Here is a 23,156-nt window from a genome sequence, read left to right on the forward strand (position 1 = left end):
CAAAGTTCTTAACCTGAGGTACTATTTCTGGGTTAGCGGAGTCTGTAGCCTGAAGCATCTGTAACCTGAAGCATCTGTAACCCGAGGTACCACTGTATAAGCTACCAAAGGGAGGAGGCCGGCAGCAGTGGCTATGCAGAGGCTCATTCGGCTAATCCTCCTCCCCGAGCTTGGTGGTGGTGATTAGGGGTGGAAAGAAGCAGCACATTCCTGGATTGAAATGGAAGCTGGGAAGGGTTCTGTGAATCCAGGATGTCCTGCTAAAATCGGGGCAGTTGGAAGGCATGAGCAGGTTCAGGAAGGCTATCATGTGGCAAATTGTGTGCAGGTAATCACAGCACACAGCAAACAGGCTGCAAGTCTGTACCCGCTTACCTGGGATCAAGTTTCATTGAACTTTGTGGAACTTACTTTAGAGTAGACATGCACAGGAATGCACTATTAGTCCCTGAAAACTGTGTTTTCAGAATGCAAATAACAACTATTTCCTATTCTAGCTGAGAACAGTGTCCTCTAGATTTCTGATATCCATAGAATGCCTGGCACCTCAATAGTCAACATTTTTGAGAAAACTATGTGTAGTTCTACGACAGCAGTATAATGTAATATAACAGGAAGTCACACTGTTACAGCTGTTGGCATTTCAGCCCTATCCTGGAACACCCAATTTCGGGGCAGCAAATTTTTGGACGGGGACAATTTACTTTTGTTTCATTTGGACTGGATGTAGCAGGATGTCTGATGCAGTTCCAGAAATCCCTGGTTCATGCTTTATAACTTAAATACCTTGTGCAAACTGCTTCTGCTTGTTCCCTTCCTGAATGTTTTCATTTTGCATAATTTTAGGAATGAAGTGAAAAATAATAATATTAATGCTGCCATAGTTATTTCGAGTGATTATTAATTTTAAGTTTTGCACTTTATAGCAATATTAAAGTGATTATATATGTGTGTGTGTGTGTGTGTGTGTGTGTGTGTAATTCAATCTTATATTTCTGCAGTATAGCATTTATATAAGTGATATTGTTGACAAAGCGTGTTCTCCAATAAATGAGAGCACGTGTTGCGGTGTGGGCCACCGGGCCAGGCCTCTTGTTGCCAGGCTGGTTAATAGTTATTGCCTGGCATCTGTGATTGGATAACCGGGTTGCTGGGGCAAATTGTATGTTGCAAATTGAGTGGGTGGGACCATAGTCTTTAAATATTGGTGCACTCTGGTTTCTCTTTCTCTTTGCAGAGTGCATCGGATCAGGAGCAATCTTCTCATTGTCTGGTTACATTTCTTTATTTCCCCCCTTCTTTTTAATCCTCTCTAGTCCCTTAATTAATTTAATTCCCCTTTTTTCCTGTTTGATTTCCCACCCCACCCCTTTCCCTGCCCTGTGGGAAGATTCTCCCTGTACCTGTGAGCGCTGCCTGTGCATAATCCTCCTGGGCTTGCCTTTCCCAATAGGGAGAGAGCCCCCATTAGGGGCTTTCTTTTGCAAAGAGGTTTCCCCCATTTTTGCCTGTTTAATTGTGGGGCTAGTCAGGGCTGTTCTCAGCCTAGCTAGAATCACTTTGTTTATAGTATTCCCAAAGGTTGGCTTTATTTGGTTGCATGCAGTGCTGTTGGCCGAGTTTTAATTTAGCCTTGGGCAGGAGCACTATATTGAGTTCCTTTAATATTGCAGTGAGACAAAAAAGGCAGAGAGCCAGAAGCATGGAGGCCTTCTCGGCCTGCACATATCATTCAAGCCTAAGCCTGCTACAGTTAGCAGTACAGCAATTGTTAGTCTCTGTGGTATGTGACTCACTTTCTCTATAAGAATTTATCTGTTTGCAGGCTCACTTGTGGCTAATGTATATCGTAGGCAGACAGAGTGGAGCCAGAGGCTCTCCGTGCCTCCAGTGAGCACTCTGTGTATGCTCTTTAACTATGCTGTTTCTGAACAAGTTTATTTTCTTCAAGTTTGTTTGCCCTGATAGTGGCAACTGCCATTTTAGAGACGAGCCATTGTGGCTTAGTGGCTAGAGTGCAGGACTAGGACCTGGGAGACAGGGTTCATATCCCCCACTTAGCCATTCTTATCACATAACAAAACAAGCTGCTCCTTTTGGACTATTCTGTTGCATGGTAGTTCGGCCCACTTGTGATATTGCTCCCAAAAAGAAGTTCGGGTTTCTTGAGGGCATGCTTCCCTCTAAAGGGCAAACAGGGGCACCTGGACAGGCGGTGGGTTGCCTCGAGTTTGTTAACTCATTGGAAACATTTATGTCTGGCCTAGCAGGTGATCTTAGGGCTTGGGCCGCTTGGCCCTAGAATTTGATGGCCTCTGGCAGCGTTTCCGGCCTGAATAGCTTCCCCATGTGGTGCACAAAGCATTGGTTTCACCAGTTCCTCACATTTAGTTTTTTGCAGACTATGACAGAGCCTTTGCAGATGCCTCCAGAGATTGCTTCTCCTGCAGAGGTTGACTTGCTGATGCCCTAGGTGCCTTCTTCCAGAAGGAAGCGTCTTCAGAGGTGGCGATCCAGGAGCAGGGAAAAGGGGAGCAGGGATGATGCTTACACCTCCTTGCAGGTATGTCAAACCTGGGTCTCTAGGGACCATCCTGGATAGCTCAGCTGGTCAGCGTATGGTGCCGGTAATCCATCAGATGTCTACTACCAGACTTTTAGAAGACATCTAAGGCAGCCCTGTTTAGGGAAACCTTTAATGTTTGCTGCATTACTGTATTTTAATCTTTTGTTGGAAGCTGCCCAGAGTGGCTGAGCAAGCCCAGCCAGATGGGCGGGGTACAAATAGATCATCATCACCATTATTATTATTATTATTATTATTATTATTATTATTTTGTGGGAGAGTGGACTAGATCATCCTCAGGGTCCCTTCCACCCCACTATTCTTTAAGTTGCAATTCACTATGGGAACGTTAGATGCAGGGCTGCCATTATCCCCTCAGCTTGCTAGGATCGCAGGGACGGGGACATGTGGACCACTTGCGCAGCTCCACATTTCAAATGGAAATTCCCTGAGCAATAGAACCTTAAGCTGTATGCAGGAAGCTGGCCCGGCAGCAGCTTTGTTGGGACTTTTTAGGGTTTCTGGCCGGCGTTGGCCCTGTAAATCTACACGTCATGGTGGCAACTCAAGGCAGGGCATTTTGCCCAAGTGGGGGCTGGCGACTAGCAAGCAATAACTCGATACCTCTCACCCATATTTCCATAAAAATATCTTCCTTGAAAGCCTGGCTAAAAGGTTATCTAGATGGGTCAGTGGTTTTGTGCTTGTGGGAAGGGTTTTCCCAAGGTTTGGGATTCCTCTGGCTTTTCAGCCAGTGGCTCAGAACACAGCAACTCTAAGCCAGTCAGAGAGCTACCTGTGGTAGCAAGTAAGAAGGTTAGGAAGCAGCTTTCATTGGGACGCATGGAGGTATCCCCTTGATTCTCCTGCTATTCCTATTTTCATTTATCCCCTTTAGGGATCGTCCCTAAGAAAGCCCCATATAATCCCCCTTATAATTTATCGCATCCCATAGGCACCTCAGTGAATGACTCTCTGGAATTGTTCCATGAAATATGCATCTTTGGATCAGGCAGTTGAGCTTACCAACAAATTGGATGAGGGCCTGGTTGACATTATGCGATATTGAATTGGCTGTTAGGCTGCTGCCAGTTCACCCTCTAGATTATAAGTAGTTGGGCTTTAATTGGATGGTCCTTACATTTATAAGGCGATGCCAATATAAGGCGATGCCAATGGGTTGCGCTATAGGCTGTGCAGCACTCAAGTCCTTTCTGGTTTGAACATTGCGAGTCAAGACTCGTTTAACTGGGGGTACCATTATTTGGATTATCTTACTGGCTGGTTCATGTGACATCAGCCTCTGCTAAGGCTTACTGTACGCCCCTTTTATTCCCTGAGGAGCTGGGTGTTCCCAGTGGATAGGTCAGTGGCTCCACTGCCCCTTTAACGTATTTGGGGGCTAGCTGGATACCGTTGCTCATACCTCTGCTTGCCTGTGGAAAAGCTGTTTGTCGTGAAGGACGTTATTCTTGTAATACTTCCTCTGATAGCAAATGTTGCTTTGTCAGATTCTATCATTGCTAGGTCAGTTTAAAAAATAAATAAATAAATAAATAAAATTGGCATGCAGGGTGGTTGTTCCAGGCTGCCCCTTCCATTCCTGCTTGGCCAGGTGGTCTCTTCATCATCCTGTACAGTGGCCTTGAGCCTGGCAGGGCAAGGCAATCACATGTGACCTAACTTTTCTTGAGTTTTCCCCATTGTAGTGTCAGCGCACATCTGGACTGAGGAGTACAGGGACCGTCGGGTCTGTCTTGGTCTGATAACCAGGCAGTGTGAAGGTCCTGGCAAAATGGTCCTCATGCTTCGGCAGTCTCCGCCCCCCTTTTATGTGCTTTCCAGCTGCACTGCTTAAGGTTTAATATTGCGTTTCTGCTCGTTTTATTACGGGATCATCTATTGTTTTCACTGTCACTATATCCCGTTTTCAGTTGGAGAGCTTCAGATCCTGGGCTCTGGACGCCCAGCTATAGCCGGATTTTCTGGAGCTCCTGTGGCGCTTTGGCAACAATTGATAATTTAGAGGAGGAGTAGCTTACATTTCCCCTTCTGCTTTCAGGTCTTATGAGGAGGCCTGGACTGATTTCTTAGCGTTTAGCTGGCAGTCCTCGGCCATTCAGAGGAACTTGCCTCCATTCTCTGAGCAGGACCTGCAGTAATTCGCCCACCTGCTGCAGATCGGATGCACTGTTAAAACTATCAGAATTCAGTCCGCTGCAATGTCTGCTGGAGTAAAGCTTTAATTTTTCAGAGACTCTCCTAAAAGTGTGTCGTGCGCAGGGTCTCGGAAGGTTGGTAAAGGCTCCAGCCTTCACAGGACTGCAGGCAGGAAGCCGGTCAATCTTGACCTATGCAGTATCCGCAGCAAGTTAATATTTGTCTCCTGGTTCTAGTTCCAGACGAGACTTCTTTCAGTATTCCATTGTAATTTTGGTGTACTGAGGGTTGGGGAAATTGGAGCCAGCACGGGGCTGAGAGTTTGGAGGCTTATTGCCTCTGGATTTTTCCTTATCTGCTTTGGAGCTTGTCATAAGTGTCTGGAGCTCTAAGTCAGACCTAGTGGGCAGGGTTGCCATCATCGGGCTTCCAGTCACAGATAAGGTGGGCCCTTGCCCTGTTATTGTATACTGAAATATTTGGCTTTTCGTTCCCCTGGGGGCTGGCTCGATTCTAGAAGTTGCTGGTTCTCGTGGGTTGCTCCTTCGGGATATATGTGTTTCCCTTTTGGAGTTGAGACTTGTAGTGCGCAACTCCACAAACTGACCAGCTGGGTCGGGGGGAGGTTGTCCGCCTCCCAGTGACTGGGGAGGTGGGCCCGGTCAAGGATGCAAGGATGCAAGGAAGTACTTGGCCTTGAGACCTCCTGAGGACAGCCCCCTACTCATGCAATAAAATGGTCCCTTTGGCGCGACACCAGTTCACATAAGTCATATGTAAGGCCATCTCTGCTTGTGGGATCTCGGCCTCTGGTTTCGCTCCTCATTCCTTTCGCATAGGTGCAGAGACTATGGCAGCCCATTGGGGCTTGTCAGCCACCAGGATCAAGGATTTGGGGAGATGGAAATCGTATGCTTTCAAGGGTTATGTGCGAAACAAAATGCTGAGTTTGGTACTAATGCTTGTTGTTTCAACCCTTGTAGATCCCACGCTGGTCCACGTCTGGATAGTGGGACACAGCATCGTTCATTGGGCTGGCAGCAGAGCGAGGCAGTCTGCAAGGGGAGCGTGTCTCGGCCTCCCACAGCACGTGCAAGTGTCATGGTTTTCCAGACGCGGAATGTCATGGGGAGAGTTTATGCCGCTGATTGGTCACCGGCTGCTCTCAGACCTCCCCACCCTATGGCCATAGTGGTGCAGCTGGGAAAAAATGATGTGGCAACTATTGATTGCCTTGCTTTGCGCACCTCAATCCAAAAGGGATTTGGAGGCATTGGCAGCCTTATTACCTTCAGTGAGAATAATTTGGTCTCACTGGTTGCAGAGGCAAACCTGGCGCGGTGTTCCCGCCCGGAGGCCGCTGAAAGGGCCAGGAAGCGCATTAACTCTGCTGTTTGCGTGAAGGTATTGGAGCTGGGTGGTTTGGTGATTTCGCACCCAGACATTAATTTTAAGGCTGAGGCCCTTTACCGGGCAGATATAGTGCACCTCTCCGATTTGGGGAATGATGTTTGGCTGGATGTGGTGGCTACTAAATTGGGTTCCTGGTTGGGTTTGTGAGTGGTTGGCGGCGAGCGTTAGAGCTCTTGTGGCGGTTAGGCATTGGTTATAATATGCTGGTGTTGGAGGGGGCTGAACAGGCGGTGCCTGCCCCTCCTATTGCGATGAAGGGAATTCTGTTAAAGGAATCCTGGGGCTTGCCATGATTTCGTCCAATCCCTGTTATGGGACCAGGGCCGCCCAATCCCTGTTATGGGAATCCCTGTTATGGGACCAGGGCCGCCCAATCCCTGTTATGGGAATCCCTGTTATGGGACCAGGGCCGCTCAATCCCTGTTATGGGAATCCTTGTTATAGGACCGGGCAGGCAAGCTTTCGGGGAGCTGCTGGGGAGAGCGGCGTGGGTCCGACGCTTAGCTCAGGTGACCCCCCAGTTTGACTTTCTCTTCTACTGGCTACCGATCGGACCTCGGGATGCCAGTTCTGTCCCAGGCGGGGGGACAGATAGTCATAACCAATGTCTAAACAACCACTCACTGATTTTGTATTTTAATAAAGTTGTGGCCAAAATAGTGCCCAAAAACCAAAACTAAATTAAGTGTTATGTGTGAAGTTATTTGAGGGGTGGCCTGGGGACCTACACGCGCAAAGCGTGTTCTCCAATAAATGAGAGCACGTGTTGCGGTGTGGGCCACCGGGCCAGGCCTCTTGTTGCCAGGCTGGTTAATAGTTATTGCCTGGCATCTGTGATTGGATAACCGGGTTGCTGGGGCAAATTGTATGTTGCAAATTGAGTGGGTGGGACCATAGTCTTTAAATATTGGTGCACTCTGGTTTCTCTTTCTCTTTGCAGAGTGCATCGGATCACCCGCCCACCCGCCCTCTTTTCCGGTTGACCTTGCTTTGCCTGTCATGGGGGTCGTCTGCCTTGGCGCAGGGGCCTAGTAGGAATTTTGCCATTTGGTGATTGGCTGTGCCATTTGGTTTTTGCCTACTACTCTGCAATTCGTCACAACTTGTAAGGTTGCGGTTAGGCATTGGTTATAATATGCTGGTGTTGGAGGGGGCTGAACAGGCGGTGCCTGCCCCTCCTATTGCGATGAAGGGAATTCTGTTAAAGGAATCCTGGGGCTTGCCATGATTTCGTCCAATCCCTGTTATGGGACCAGGGCCGCCCAATCCCTGTTATGGGAATCCCTGTTATGGGACCAGGGCCGCCCAATCCCTGTTATGGGAATCCCTGTTATGGGACCAGGGCCGCTCAATCCCTGTTATGGGAATCCTTGTTATAGGACCGGGCAGGCAAGCTTTCGGGGAGCTGCTGGGGAGAGCGGCGTGGGTCCGACGCTTAGCTCAGGTGACCCCCCAGTTTGACTTTCTCTTCTACTGGCTACCGATCGGACCTCGGGATGCCAGTTCTGTCCCAGGCGGGGGGACAGATAGTCATAACCAATGTCTAAACAACCACTCACTGATTTTGTATTTTAATAAAGTTGTGGCCAAAATAGTGCCCAAAAACCAAAACTAAATTAAGTGTTATGTGTGAAGTTATTTGAGGGGTGGCCTGGGGACCTACACGCGCAACACCTGTTCTGAATCTTTGTTCGTATGGATGTTGCTGCTGGCTGAAACTTTTTGCATAATAACCTATTTTCATTCAATCATCTGTTGAGAAACTATTGCTTTCTCTACTCCTTTGTGCTGATTTCTATTGTGTCCTTCAAATTTTACATAAACCATGACCTTGCTAGGTTACCTTAAACAAGAGAAATAAGCACTGTTCTCAGGAGTATTCTTCAGAGAGTGAACATGACTGCGCCCACGTGGACTTGAAGGGGTTGAAGTGAAGACAAGATTCTTTCTTTCTTTCGATAAAAAAAGAAAAATGTGAAGGACCTCAGTCATATTATATTCATTTTCAGGGCTGGATTAAGACATGCAGAGTGCCTGAAAGATATTCATCTGGCCCCAAAGCATTTACCAAAAACTGTGTATTCTTATGTACTTGAGTAAAATTTGAAATTCTTCTTCGTAGCTTACTTGGCTTGTGTATAAATCTGGCACTGCTCATCTTATGTTTTAAGCTAAAATCTCCATTTCTTGAAAAGTCTTTAAAAATCTGACTGTTGACTAAAGATTAATACAAATTTCAGGAAGCTTTTTTACCCTACCTACCCCCCTCCCCAAAAAACCCACCTTACTAAGCATTAGCTGCGATCAAGTCTCATTCAAGGTCACAGCAACCTTTTTATACCAAGCTAGTTCCACTATCAAAGCAACATTCTTATCCCCATAATATAAAACATATAGACTGCATTCTGGCCTTAATCTGTCTTGGTTTTTTTTAAAACGAGTCCTAGGTTTGAGAGCTATTGGAAGCCATGAATAAATTGTGAACATTACCTCAGATATGGCTCATAGCCCTGGAGTGAAAGGCTCATTTTTTCGGAGAATAAAGACTTGTGAAAGGCAAAGCAAAGGGGTCTTCCAACCACCTGCTTGCAGCACATTTATCAAGTTATAATATACACTGTTTTGGGGTGGGGAAAAGCTGACCATATGAAGCGTAAGTCAATATCCCGACTAGACTTTGTCTCATTTGGGTAGGACAAAGAGAATACGCTCAACTCTTGGCAAGTAGCAGCCGCCTTTACAGCCTACATATATAAATATTGCCTAGCCATGCATGGGCCTAAAGTTAACTGGATCCACAAAACAGTTTACATATTTTCCTTGGCATTAAGCATCTTGTTCCACACTTCCATGTATAATCAAATGCAGTATTCACATTTAGAAAAACACATGCTCACTCCTGTCCAGATCCCATCTTTTAAGTTTTATATAAATAAAGCCTGGTGTTTAGTTTGAAATCGAAATCAGAATTCCTGTTAATATTAATCCAAAGTGTGTTCCTGGAGCAACAGAATGGAAAACTGCTGGAATAAAATCTTCATAATTCAGAATTGGGGATCTTTGGCTGTGATCTGCATCCACTATCCCTTTTCAAAATGGCTTTGGGGTGTGTTTACATATTAAGATTTGGATGTGCCTTTTTCTAAACCATCATTTGTTCAAATGACAATCATACATAACTTTTCTTTTAGCACACACAGATGTGATTATAGGCAACTGTTAGTTCTGCATATATACCTTTTGGGGGCACCATGAATATCTGATATGAAAAATGGAATAGAGCAACTGATTTGGGAATGCAGGCATTGACAAATTTAACAGTCATTTAAAAAAAAATATGTTTGGGGCTCTAGTGCCTCCAGTTCAAACTTGATTAAACATTTATTAGCTATTATTCTCAAGTAAAATATACAGTCTGTCATTTTGTGGGGGGAAATCATACATAAGGGTTTTGTTGTCATTGGTGAAGGCCATTCAGCTGCTCTCAATACTAGCAATAGAAAAGTCAGGATAAGATTACAGTCTTAAGTTTTCAGGGTAGGTGGGTGGGTTGACTCTGCATACAGTCAAACCTTGGTTTCCGAACAGCTTAGTTGCCGAACAAATCAGCTCAAGAACGCCGCAAACCCAGAAGTAAGTGTTCTGGTAAGTGCCGGATTTATGTATAAGCTAAACAAGCTATAGCTTAGGGCCCCACTCTCTTGGGGGCCCCAAAAAAATTTAAAGGAAGAAAAAAACCTAGATGTACATTTCCAAAATATAAGATAAAAAAAACAAATAAAATAAAACTGACACACAGCAACAGTGTTTTGTGTTGTGTAGGCTCCTACTTGTTACGTGCAAATGGCTTTAGATACCTTTTAGGTCCACAAATTACCATATAGCCTATATTCAACACAAAAAACAGTGACAATTTGTTGTTGACAAATGACAGCTGGACAAATAAAGGGCCCCATTACCTTCAGTAGCCTAAGGCCTCATCAAACCTAAATCTGCCCCTGGTTCTGGTTTTTAAACATTTTTTGGAAGCCGAATATCCGACGCAGCTTCTGCTTGAGTGCAGGAAGCTCCTGCAGCCAATCGGAAGCTGTGCCTTGGTTTTTGAACTGTTTCAGGAGTCGAATAGACTCCCAGAACAGATTAAGTTCAAGAACCAAGATACGACTATAGTTATCCCAGTTTCATGGTATAATTTTGAGAGATAGAAGCATATTGCAGCTTCTGAGTAATTTGATTATACCATGGTAGCATAAGGAAATAATACAATGCTCTATCTCTGGGCAGAGCAACTACACAAAATGATGGTTGAGCTTTTCGCTGAGAAGTAGTGTAATAATCCCCAAATGAAGAATGAACTCACCGTTAAATACCTGCTGCTGGGTTTTGGAATCATTTTAGCATTCAAATTTTGGTGCCAATATATCCTAAAGTATTTGAATTCTTTTTAAAAAATTCCTAGCAAGCGAGCAAACAAAGAGGAAAATCCTTACAGAAGGAGCTGGATGAAAATAACAGCTTCTTTGTAAATCTTAAATGAGGTATTTCCGCGCTTGATCTGCATGCTGTTTGCAACAGCCAAGTTTAGAAGCCAGTAGGTCAAAACATAGGCATAAAGAAAATGAAGAGTGGGGTAAACGTAAAACCCTCCAACTCCAAATACCATTTGAAACCCAGGTTTAATTCACACAGACCTACCTTTAAAAAAAACAAAAACCAATTTCCCATGCATTGCAGATATAACTTGTTAAGCCTAACTGGCATCTCAGCAAAATGTGAACAGATGGTCCTAGTTTTAGGAGTGCCTGGAGGCTCAAAGTTGATACAAGAGTATTTATTTCACCATAGAAGAGGCAGCAAATGAGGGTCTATTACCAGTCTCCTTTTTGCTCCTGTAACTTTACTTTGGGAGGGTTTTGTTTTTTTTAGAACCTTACATATTAAACACATTGAGATGTTGAAGCCAAGCAAAGTCATAAGGTAAAGGTAAAGGGACCCTTGACCATTACGTCCAGTCGTGGCCAACTCTGGGGTTGCGGCACTCATCTCGCTTTATTGGCCAAGGGAGCCGGCGTACAGTTTCTGGATCATGTGGCCAGCATGACTAAGCCGCTTCTGGCGAACCAGAGCAGCACACGGAAACGCTGTTTACCTTTCCGCCAGAGCAGTACCTGTTTATCCACTTGCACTTTGACGTGCTTTCGAACTGCTAGGTTGGCAGGAGCAGGGACCGAGCAGCGGGAGCTCACTCCGTCACAGCGATTTGAACTGCCGACCTTCTGATCGGCAAGTCCTAGGCTCTGTGGTTTAACCCACAGCGCCACCCGTGTCCCAAAGCAAAGTCATATCTTTATATAAAAGAAACCCTTCTATGAGCACACTGTGGGACTTTCATTGGTTGAAAAGTGTCTCTGGAATTGAAATAGTGCAGAAAATTCACATACATACAGTTTTGTATTAAACACAGCCCAAGATTATTGTACCTTTGAACAATGTATTATTTTGCAGAATAATCATTTTGAATTCCTCCCCCCAGTATTTAGTTCCTTTGAGTTATGGGCACTGAGTTATGGGCACTTCAACAGAAAAACTAAGACTATATTCTGTTACATTGTCACTTAAAATGAGTTCTATAAATCACACATGTTTGTTTAGAGGGCAGTTTAACTATCAACATGCAGCTTAATTACTGAATTCAGTATTTACAGCTTAGTATAGTAATCACAGAAGTTGGGGCAAAATACACACAGCCCTTTCAGAGAATAGTATTTTCCAAAAATGACAAACCCTGGTATACTGGATCTTCAAAAGATTTTTTTCAGAGAGCTGCTTCCAACAATATGACTTTCTTACACAGGGCTGTTCCCACAAACCATTCATGTGAAGGAAAAAATTCAGAATGTTCCAAGGATATAGACATCAAATCAAAAAGAAATACATTGTGAATCTAGGGGTGGCTTGGCATACCCCTGTCTGACTTGAGAAGAAGCAGGTGTATATTTTTCCCCCTACATGTAAATTGTACTAATGGGAATATTTTGCAATAGCACTCAACTGAATGAAAATCATGTGTGATGTAAACTTAAGGAAGCAAGACTTTTAAATCACAAATGGGCATGATCCAAAATCCAGGGAAGTCAACCGAAAAACTGCACTTTGACTTGCTCTGGGCTTTGGATCAAACCCAACAGTGAATTATTGTAAATTTCAATTGTGCTTTGCATATGAAGGCTATTGTCAAACCAGCTTTTGTCGAGCTATGAAATGAAATCCCACAAAGGCCATTGGGAGAGTTGTGTGGGATTTGTGGCTTCCACATCTGAAGCTGGAGAATGAGATTGCTGTAACAGATGAACGAAATCTCCAGAGCAGAGCCAAAATGGAAATTTCAATAAACTGCTCTTGGAGAATATAAGTTAATGGAATCCTTGTAAAACTGAATCAACTGAAGGGCATGTGCACTTTGTATTCAACTGCAGACATAGCTTTAATTTTATTTTGTGCCTTGACTCTATTTATCGCCTATATTGCTGCTGCTGTTCAAAGCTTGCATAAATGTAACACCACAGGTTGTGCTGACAATAACATGGCTATTTACAAATAGCAGAAACTGGATAAAACATGGCATAATTGTTATACTCACATACCTTCAGCCCAAATCTGATCAAATGGGCACAACAATTATACAATTATAAAGTATTTTCATCTTTTCCACATAAAAATTCTGTGTTACCATATGATGTTACCTCCATGACACAACCATCTTTGCCTGGCAAGTTCTGCATTTTTTGACCACTTATTTATTTAGGAAAAATAATTATATATCATTATTCCTTAAAAAAAATCAAAGCAGTTTACAACAATCATACCTAAAACCATATAATAAAAACCATTATTAAAAAAAATTAAGACCAGAGATCAACTGCCGCAGAAGGATATAAAGACAGGATATTTTTGACCCGTTGGCAACTCATATCATGACATTTCTGTTCTCATGACCATTTCTTCTCCAGCTCCTTCATTCAAGGCCACCAAAAGATCTTATCAAACTTGCCCTATCTTTAATATCCCTTACATCAAGAATTGCCCCTCAGAATACCTTTATGGTACCAAAACTCTTACTTTCTTCAAAATTCATCATTTTCATGAAGTCTTTACCAGCAAAACCTCTTAAACCCTACTGGAGATGGATAGACAAGCTTATTTTCATTCTATTTCATTCATAAAACCATCTCATTCCATTCTCAGGGGGTGCTTTTTGAAACATGAGAATTGGTACTTAAAATATACACATTTTTGCATATGCTTTCTGTAAAATACACATTTTATATGCATTTCCCCCATGAAATATGCATTTTTATGTGCATCATGTGCACTACAAAATTCAGAGAAGTTCACAATCAATTGGTAACCATGTTCTGATTTACATATAAATCCAGGAACTGCAAATTACAATGGATCACTTTAAAATATTAAGTGAACAAATCTCCCCTCTGACCCTAGTCCCTACACCAGGACTGTAGTCCTCTGGAGTACAGTCCCCATTACCTTTGACCATTGTCCATACTGGTTGGGGTTGATGAAAGCTGAATTCCATCCACATGTGGAGGATCACAGGTTCCCCAACTCTGCCCTGCTCCCTACAGTAACCAACTCCAAGCACAGGAAAATGAAATACGTGTGTAAGCTTCCCCTTCTTACTCCTACCTCTAGCCCCATCCTCCTTCTGTGCCACTCCCCTGTGCCAAATTTTAGATTGTTATCCTCTTAAGGTAGGAACCTGTCCTCTTGTAAGAGGTAATGCATCATCCACACTGATGATGTTATATTGACATCCTGCTTAGAAGGCTTGGAGGACCTGTTAAAAGTCTGCAGTGTCTGTTCATTGCCTGCCTGCCTGGCCTAGCATCTGGGGTAAACACCACATAAGGCGCTGAGACCACCACAGTCTTCCAGAAGGGACAGAAATGTTTAATCTGTTCCTCTCAGCCTTAAAACACTTGGAATAGAAGTGTGGGGCTGGTTGGGAGGTGGCTGCCCTAGTAACACATACTCTGACTATAAACCATTTGCTCGAGAATCACAAAGCCAGGAGGTCTGCATATGTTGGAATTTTTATAAGGGTTGTGTTCTTGTGGTGGGATATTTCTAGACGCACATGGCAATTTAACAGATAAAGCATAAATTGGGATACGTGTGTCACTTTAAATAAACTAAGTACTGTGGTAGGGATAAATCTTCCAAGTGTTGGCTTCTTCGTAAATTCTGTTGCGTTTCTTTAAACACCTGAACAGAAATAGACGTCCTCGCTGATGAATGAGGCTATTGTATATGTTAATCCTCTGTAGTTTTCTTAAAATAATCTAAATGTCTATTAGCCTTGGCTGTAAAATGACGTGTGAATCTAATAGTAACCTCATGCAGATAATTCTTTTTCCATGAGAAAATGATTCACTGCGGCTTTTAACTGCTTGTGCTGTATGTAGTTCCACAACCATGTAGAAGTACTTATTCCAAAAACATGCCCATGCTTAAATGGTTTGCTCTGCATTAAGTTATGCAAAAGAGGCACATTGTTTTGTCACCGCTAAAAAAGAATTAGGCACTGCAGTCTTTGAATAACCCTGTCACATTTCTTTTTATATCATTTGCCCGATGTTTACATTCCCGCATTTCAAAGCTACCCTTCAAAATAGAGCTTCATCTTTAAATACTTTATGGCTTGCATTTCATTTTTCAGTGAATATTTAGAACACACACACATGGCCTCAAAATGCTCTTCCTCAGAGCCTGCAAACTCCAAGAATGGTCTTGATGGAGCAGAGCAGACTCCATCTAATTTGTTTGCAGCAAGTGCACCTGAGGCGCTCACAAGAACCCAGCGAAGCTGATGCCTTTCTCTGTCATTTGTCCCTATGATTGGATATTCAAAGCTATAATTCAGCAATGGAGAACCTCTGGTCTACAGGCCTACTGAGGCCCCACAGGGGTCTAACGTCAAATGTGGGGCAAGTCTGACTTCTTGGGGTGATCCCTTGGCAAGGAATGACTGATGGCAGACAAGGCTGAGCATTCTCTGGGCTAGCAGCCACCCAGGAATGCCTGGCTATAAGAGGTGTGTAAGGCCCTGTTTTTATCAACAATTTGAAACACAGAATTGTAGAGTTGGAAGGGCATTATCAGCACCACGCTCTAGCCAATAGACATATAGAAGCTACATGTGCTTTATTCTTTTTAGCAATTGTTGATTTGGATCATCTTCCAAATATACTTGTTTTTAACTGTTTTTATCAACAATTTTAATGCTTTGTTTTATAAATTCTTGTAACCTGCTTAGAGAGGGCGTTTTTCCCCCTACAAATAAATGAATTTTGTTAAACTAAAAGAAGGAGAAGGAGAGGAAGAGAGGAAGAGAAAGAAAGAAAGAAAGAAAGAAAGAAAGAAAGAAAGAAAGAAAGACCAGGGATGTCTGGTGCCCCTTGGAACTGGTAGGTTGGAAGGCAGAAAGAGAGAGCAACAGGCAGAGACAACTAATTCTACTTTACTCTCCATCTTCTTCCCTTCTGAGTACTATAAGGGCAACACTGAGACTAAGGAAAGGAAGCTTACAGTCAGAAGAAAATGTGTTGTAATGAAACCCTCACCTTTACCAGCATTCTCCTTCAACAATGACCCCTTACTATGTATGGACATATCATGCACATTAAATCCTTCAGCAAGCATCCTGTTTTTCTCTTTGCATTTCTGGCTAAGGCTGCAGAGACTGGGCACAACCTTTCCTTTTGCCCATAGCCAGTCTCATTTGCAGCATAGTTTCCCACCTAGAGAAGCTGGACATTCTGCCCATGGCTGTATACTGGCAAAACATTTCCCTTTCCCTTTGGGTGTGAGATTTTTGGAGCTCTGTGAGTTGCTACTGTGCAGCAGAAAGTTGTCCAATTTAGTTTCATTTGACACACTAAATGCCCCAGTGTGTTCCAATTTGGTTATTCTGAAGTTGGAATGTATCCTTGACATTAATTTGTGTAAACACATCTGTCAGGCGGCAAAAGTATTGGGTTGGTTTTGGGTTTTCCCCCCACAAGAGGTTTGTTCTAGAAGAGCAAACATTTGAGGGAATTGCCTTTACACCTGCCTGTCAACTAGGTGTGCTTACGTGACTAAGGCCTACCCATTGCATTTGACTGGGCTTGATACATGAGGGCAGAACAGGCACATTTCACAACACAAGGTCATTCATTCATTCATTCATTCATACCCCGCCAATCCAGCTGGGTTTCACCAGCCACTCTGGGCGGCTCCCAAAAGAATATTAATAATAAAAAGTGATAAAACATCAAATATTAAGAACTTCCCTAAACAGGGCTGCCTTCAGATGTCTTCTAAAACTCAGATACTTGTTTATTTCCATGACTTCTGATGGGAAGGCATTCTACAAAGCGGGCACCACTACCAAGAACGCCCTCTGTCTTGTTCCCTGTGACCTCACGTCTCGCAGTGAGGGAACTCCCAGAAGGCCCTCAGAGCTGGACCTCGGTGTCTGGGCTGAATGATGGGGGTGGAGATGCTGCTTCAGGTATACTGGGCCAAGGCCATTTAGGGCTTTAACCGTCAGCACCAACACTTTGAATTGTGCTCGGCAATGTACGTTAAGGGACTGTGAAGACCTGTCATCAGAAAACTGGTTAGGCAGCATGGGCAATATCCAACTACCTTAACTCTTCCCCTCATGTTTCTCTGCACATACCCTCCCCAAATCTGTTCCAGAAGGTTAAGGGAAATCCCAGAACAGATTTAGGCAGGTGCAGGGAAGCAGACTGGAGAAACCCACAAAATTTCCTTATTTTAAGTAAAAGAAAAAAGAATGCTTTTTGAGATGTTCAGTTCCAATAGTCAAGATCTTATTTCAGCAGTCAGGCTTCTAATCCCAGTATACTACATCACAGATACAACTCTACTGTCTAGAATTTGCTCTTAATTCTACTGGATCCAATTTTAACAATGTTTCATTAACGATGTGTGTGATGCTTTTTGAAGCAAAGCGGGGATGGATATGCCATTGAATTTTCTGCCCTTGTGCTATTTTACAATTACCTTGTTCCAAAACACTGACTGTAATCCACCATGTCTGTTGATTTTAAATCAAGCTATACCTGGTAAAATTTCCCCTTCTCTAAAAGGTAGTGAAGCCTTGCCTGGGTCTATAGCCTGCACGCAACTAGTTATATTGTCATTCCATACCAGAGGTCACTCAAAGGCTAAAATGATCTCTTGGAACCAACGTCTCAACACACTCCTAAATCCCATCCCACACACATTCCTTTCATTAGTATGGCAGAGATCCTAAGTGCATGTGTTTGTGCCATTGCATTTACTAGTATTTACTTCCAAGAAGATGGGGTTAGGTTTATGGTATAAACTTTAGACTATAAAGTGTATTCTTTACATGCTTACTGAGGACTTTACATTATTCCAGAAGGCTTTTTAATGGAACTCTGATTTTATAGTTTTAACTCATTTCTAGTCTTTTAAAAAACTCAGTCTTGTTGTATTGGGTCTCCTGCATATTGCTTAGAGACAACTGTGATTAAGCCCTATTCAAAGTGTTAAAGCGAAGTCTGCAAGCAGAGAAAAGGTCCCCGTCTATGCCCCCTCCCTTCTAAAATTGAACTTTGACCTATGTCAAATCTACCCTAGCTAATGGTTAAATGAAATGCTCAACTACTGCATTCTTGCCAGCAATTCCTATCTTACAGAAGCCTTCCTAAGATAGTAGAGCTTTATGCCTCCTAGCCATACCTCTTTACTCATTCGACTTTTGTAGAGTTTCATAACTATTTTTATAGATCTCCCCAGCTCGCCCCCCCTCGGATATATATCTGTGGGAACTCTTTATTTGCTATGCTAAAGCAAAATCAACTTTCCTCTGAACCGAACACCCATCTAGCCGGAAAGCTGGGATGTTGTTGAGACAGTCATAAATGTGCTGGAGCTTATTTTTGCAAGACTTCTGCATGTTTAAAATTCCCTTCCTGGGCGACTAGGATAACAATTAACACAGTCAAGAAGGGACACTAAATCATTTTCCTCGATCTAATCTGCCAGAGAGCTTCTGATTTCTGACACAAAGGATTCTATTTTTCATTGTATTCCTTGTAAAGCAAATAATAACTCCTAACAGCAAGAAGCTGTTTTACTGTAGTCCCTGCCTTATCCAGGGGCTTCCACTGAAATAGTGGATTATATTAGGAGAATAATGACAGTGGTGCTAAGAACATTTACTAATATGTAAACTTCATGGGGCTTACTTCTGAGTAAGAAAAGACAAAGAATGATTTTGTAATGCCCTTTCTATAAAGCAGCTCATTTTTCTTTTGGCAAAATTGTGCCTTTTTCATCTTCTTCTTCACACTTGAACATAAAGCAGCCTTGCATTTTTTCAGTACAGTAATTTACAGATATTACACATTAACAATGAAGTTTGTGAACTTTTTTTTTAATCACTGACATTTCTTATCCGCCATCCTAAAAGCAGGATCTGGAAAGCTTCCCACCGCCTGGTTCATTTTGACTGTTGGGTGATAGAGATTATAAAAGTATTCATGTTATAGAGAAAATGGACATGCAGTGGAACCTTTATTCTCGAATGTCTCTGTTGATGAACGATTCAAACCCAAATGCCCCAAACCCAGAAGTAATTGCTTCTGTTTTTTGAACATCCCTCGGAAGTCCGAGGCGCATTTCTCCATTTTTTTAAATGGATTTTGCCAAGTGGCCATTGATCTTCAGTTTTCAAACTTTACAAAAGTTGAACAGTCTTCCAAAATGGATTACATTCAAAAACCAAGGTTCCACTGTAGTTGAACTGTAGAATCTGATACCACAATACATCATAATTGACACCAGCTTGGACAGTGTTAAATTAGACAAATTAAGACAAATTCATGGAATATTAGACTATCAATGACTGCTGGTCATGATCACTATATTGCCCCCAATATACCATTTGCTAGCGATCATGGGAATAAATTGCTATTGCTTTCATGCCATTCGTATGGGCTTCCCACAAGAACTGAATGCTGGACTAGATCAGCCTTTGGTCTGATCCAGGTTGGCTCTTACAAAAATCCCCAGAAGACATTAGAGCAGGCTTCCTCAACCTCGGCCCTCCAGATGTTTTGAGACTACAGTTCCCATCATCCCTGACCACTGGTCCTGCTAGCTAGGGATCATGGGAGTTGTAGGCCAAAAACATCTGGAGGGCCGAGTTTGAGGAAGCCTGCATTAGAGGTTGCTTGGAGGTTTACAATTGCAGTAGATCCTCCAGATCTTTGATGTCAACACCAACACCTTGAAACCAATGAAGTTCTTTCAAAATAGGGGGCATGTGCTCTTTGCAGATAATAGTAAGTCTTCAGGTTGCAGACATTCAAAATTTGCCTTTAGGTATGACATAGCATGCAAGAAAAACCTTTTCCTTCACTTTATCTCTAATATCTTGCCTGCTATATTTCTGTGCCAAGGGGATCTTAAAGGCAGGGGAAGAGGACTAGAATTGGAAATCCTAAACTGGTGTTTAACAATATATAGATAGAAATATATAGTAAAAATATAGATCAGTAGATGTAGAAGTTCTGGGAGTCCTACATAGGCTTTTTGTTTGGTATAGCGTAGCAGCCAAAGTTTCATTTGGCATTAGAGAAATGAAGCTTCTACTGAGAAGGCCTAGTAGCCTAGTGAAGGACCCTAGTCCCCTATTTCACTTCCCTTGAATCATATGAGCCGTTAATATTCAAAATTATTGTGTTATGTTGTAAAATGTGCCATTAAAAAATTCTTCAAGGCTGTGGATTCTGTCCTGTTAATGTCAGATAGATTGTTAAAAGAAGCAAATATCTATATTCATAAAGGAAATAGGAAATGGGGAGAGCCAGCATCATCCATGCTAATGCTTCTAATAAAAAGTGTACTTGACTCTGTTAAAATGGCCAGAGCACTCTGCTTTTCCACTGAGACAAGTTTCCAGTAAATATTAAAAGAATCCACATGTCTGCATGTGCCATTCCATCTCTTTTTCATTACTATTATTTTTGACAATTGCTATTTATAAACAGAGGTCCTATAATAGTTACCAGAAAATTAAAGGAAAACATCTGACACGCAAGTCTAACCTCTTCCATTTCTGGTCAAGTGCTATATATTTCAAAGCTCCTTCATCTTAATAATTATCAAACTAGGTTAAAGTGATTATTACCTACATATTTCCAAAGCTTTATCCAGTCATTGGCCATGTGAGAGAAACAGTTTAAGGCAGCTGTTGTGTATGCTCTGGGGCGATGTATTTCGAACTTGTTGCTTTGGAAAGGGGGGCACTTGACTTTCCACAGTTGTGTTGCTTCAGTGGTTCATAGGTATACTTTTTCCAGACATGTTTATAGCAATGAAGTACAGTTGGGTTAGAATGGATTGCTTGATCCTGACCTGTTTTTCTGCCATCCTGACACTACAGGTGCAACCTAAGATGGACTTACTTGGAAGCACATCCCACCCCCCTCTTAAAGTCAATACAGCTTAATTCTGGGTAGACATTGGTAGAAATTTATTATAAGCCATTTTAAAAAATAACTTCACTTTGCTACGTGTGTGTGTGTGTGTGTGTGTGTGTGTGTGTTCTTACTATCAGTGCAGTACCCAGATATTACATGGGAGTTACTGTGTATAAAAACTGCCATGCACTGGAAAAAATATTTCCCACTGTTCAAAATTGCCCCAAATTTCTAATTTCAGCTGCTCATATTTTTGACTCTGCATAACAACTATCACTAGTTCATCCAATTCTAAAGTCTGGGTTCCTTTATTGAGAGATTAACACCTCTGTTTGCAATACCCCAAAAATGTGTCCGCTCAGTGTTTCAGCCCACTCACTTCCTGAAAATGTTGTCTTATTCACAGATGTCTAAGATTAATGGTGGGATAGGAAGCGTCCTTAGATTTGTACTGAAATGAGGCTGAATTGAGCTAGGTAATTTGGTATACTGAAGGAATAAAGAGATTGGACAGGGGTATCATTCTCCCAAGGGACGCAGGTGGTGCTGTGGGTTAAACCACAGATCCTAAGATTTGCTGATCAGAAGGTCAGCGGTTCGAATCCCTGCCACGAGGTGAGCTTCCGTTGCTCAGTCCCTGCTCCTGCCAATCTAGCAGTTCGAAAGCACGTCAAAGTGCAAGTAGATAAATAGGTACCGCTCTGGTGGGAAGGTAAATGGTGTTTTCGTGCGCTGCTCTGGTTTAGTCATGCTGGCCACATGACCCGGAAGCTGTACGCTGGCTCCCTCGGCTAGTCAAGCGAGATGAGCGTCGCAACCCCAGAGTTGGTCACGACTGGACCTAATGGTCAGGGGTCCCTTTACCTTTACCTATCATTCTCCCAGTGCAAAGCTGCCTCTTCCTCCCACCAAACAGAATGGGCAGAAGTGTTGCTGGTGGGATCTCTAACAAACAAAATGCATTCTATTAGGGGAAACGGCTTTCAAAAATGTATAAACTAGGAGAAGTGCACACTAAAATGCTGATTAGTTTTCATGTGAATACTATGTGTGTATGCATACATATATCAAACTAATGTCGAAATGTGGCAAACTGAACTTTAGAATGGAAAATTGAGGCACTGAGTCCAACCAAAATTGACAGATTTGCCAGTACCTAGCTGTGCCCTCCCTGATTATTTACAGCTGACTCTATAGGCATCGTTCTGCTTGCAGAGGCATCTTTGATATTAAATCAGTAGTAGCTGATCTGCTGACTATGATCAAAAGAAAGTCCGAAAGATACAGCAGTCTAATGGCCACGAGAGATAACTGTGGACCATCTGCTCTAGATGTGAAAAACAAAGGAAGGAAATATAGCTGTTGTCACCTGTGCATAAATATAGTCACAACGGTTTATGATTTATCATCAGCACGAACCGCTAGCTGCGCCTCTTGACTTCTCAATTTCTGTTTCCAATTATTAAGGTTCTGAAGATTGGTAACTGCCGTCTAATGTTGCACTGGCAATACTTCAGTTCAGCTAGCGTTTATCAGGTTTTCCGTTATTAAGAGCTATTTTCAGAAGCCTACACCGTCGCTAAAATGGAAATAAGAGCCTTGTGGGGAATGAGAGTTGGACTCCAGGTTCTTAAATGCAGAACATCACAAATGAGCATGGGTTGTGGGTCTTGGATATATGAGGAATATACGTTTGAACCCCTGTGATTCAGGTTCCAGAAAATGGGACACTTTTCCTAAGGTAAAAGAAGTACTTTAAGGTAAAACTGACTACCATTAGAAACAGAACTTTGTTGGCAGAGGTCCCTTGGTTCGGGAACTCCTTCCCATTAGAGCCTCTCTATTGACCCATTTAAGACGGCGTTGAAAAATCTTCCTGTTTTGAGCAGGCTGCTGGGATCAATATTGTTTAAAGTAGTAGGTCTATGTCAAATGTTCTGCCCCCCACCAAAAAAAAAAAGGCAGAGCAAGCCAATTTTATATATGCAGTAGGTACAGGGCAGAAGGTGGGAGGGTGGCTTTTTGTATTTTTTCCTCACTGTTCATTGCCTCCTTATTATTTTCTAATATTTATTTGTATCTTTTTACAATGGGAGGGGTGGCACACTCCCCACACAACATAAAGGGGGCATGCCAAGTGAAGGAGAAGACTTAAGATGCAGTGAATCTGAAGCCTGTCCCCATGCGCCTGCAGAATGCTCCCTGGTGTGGACCTGGGAGAGTAAGCTGTGATATATCCTATGGCCCCCTAGGACACTCTCTCAGTGTCCAAGGGTCTTAATTTTCAAAATATTGACCTGTTCAGAGCCCTGTTCACTGCTACTATTTTCCCATCTGCTGCTATTTCTGCACATTTAATAATAATAATAATAATAATAATAATAATAATAATAATAATAATTACCACTTCTTCCTGGATTAGTTGCATTGGTATTCCCAGGCCATCAGTAATCACATAACAGTGAGGATGGTGT

This window comes from Podarcis tiliguerta (assembly GCF_965153285.1).
Source record: "Podarcis tiliguerta genome assembly, chromosome: 4".
Classification (NCBI taxonomy): domain Eukaryota; kingdom Metazoa; phylum Chordata; class Lepidosauria; order Squamata; family Lacertidae; genus Podarcis; species Podarcis tiliguerta.